The following is a 1,417-nucleotide window of genomic DNA, read 5'->3' as shown; positions in this document are numbered from 1 at the left end:
TATCTCATATAGAAAAACATATTGTGCCAGTGTGCAAAAATATATCTCCCTTTAGGAAAAATCTGTGCTCTACAATAAAACACCCCCCGTTGTGAGGAGGAGGAGGGAGGGGAGAGAGGGAGAGAGGGAGAGAATGAATTGTAAATATATTTAGCAACTGACAGCTATGGGCACTGACTGTCAGAATGGATGGAGCTCAGGCATTGCTTTTTAAAAATATATATATTTTTTTCATTGATTTCAGAGAGGAAGCGAGAGGGAGAGAGAGGTAGAAACATCAATGACGAGAGAGAATCATGGATCAGCTGCCTCCTGCACACCCCCCACTGGGGATCGAGCCCACAACCCGGGCACGTGCCCTTGACCAGAATCGAACCTGGGACCCTTCAATCTGCAGGCCGAGCCTCTATCCACTGAGCCAAACCAGCTAGGGCTGTGAGTACTGTCCACCCTCCCACATGCCCTTCCAGGGGTGGGCAAACTTTTTGACTCGAGGGCCACAATGGGTTCTTAAACTGGACCGGAGGGCCGGAACAAAAGCATGGATGGAGTGTTTGTGTGAACTAATAGAAATTCAAAGTAAACATCATTACATAAAAGGGTACAGTCTTTTTTTTTTAGTTTTATTCATTTCAAATGGGCTGGATTCGGCCTGCGGGCCGTAGTTTGCCCATGGCTGATCCCCTGTCCTCTTGGACGAAGAAACATCCTTTCAGTGACTGTGTGTTGGCATGATCTTGGAGAAAGAGGAATCTTCTGAGACAGGAAACAGACGCTTCATGTGGAATTGGGCAGATTTGACCAATGAACTCACAGAGGAGGACACGCCCATGAACAACGAATGGAAGGAAATATTTTCAGTCGCGTGACTATTCGGGGCGCTAAGTGCAATACAACGATATATACGTTTTGCTCCCAAATGTTAAGAAGTTTGACGATAGCCAAGTGTTGGTTGAGGATGGGGAAGCAAAGGAAATCTTACCCATTGCCGGTGATACTTGATTTAAGTTATTTGAGAAATAGTTCATCGATAGCCAGTAAAATTAAAGACACCTGTATTGTATCACCCGGCGATTTCATTCGTCAACATATTCCTGGAGAAACTCCTACACTTACGCGCCGGAAGACAAGAGAAAGATGTTCAGAGAAGCAGTGCTTATAAAACCATAAACTTGAAAATAGCCCGGCCAGCATGGCTCAGTGGTTGAGCATGGACCTATGAACCACGAGGTCACGGTTCGATTCCCGGTCAGGGCACTTGGGAATCGGTCAGGTTGCCAGTTCGATCCCCAGGGTGGTGTGCAGGAGGCAGCCGATCAACGATTATCTCTCAGCATTGATGTTTCTTTCTCTCTCTCCCTCTCCTTTCCTTTCTCTGAAATTAATAAAAACGTTTTAAAATTTAAAAAGACAGATG

This window comes from Myotis davidii, unplaced genomic scaffold (genome assembly GCF_000327345.1).
Source record: "Myotis davidii unplaced genomic scaffold, ASM32734v1 scaffold904, whole genome shotgun sequence".
Taxonomy (NCBI): domain Eukaryota; kingdom Metazoa; phylum Chordata; class Mammalia; order Chiroptera; family Vespertilionidae; genus Myotis; species Myotis davidii.
The sequence above is the reverse complement of the archived record's forward strand: the minus strand, read 5'-3'. Positions refer to the sequence as shown.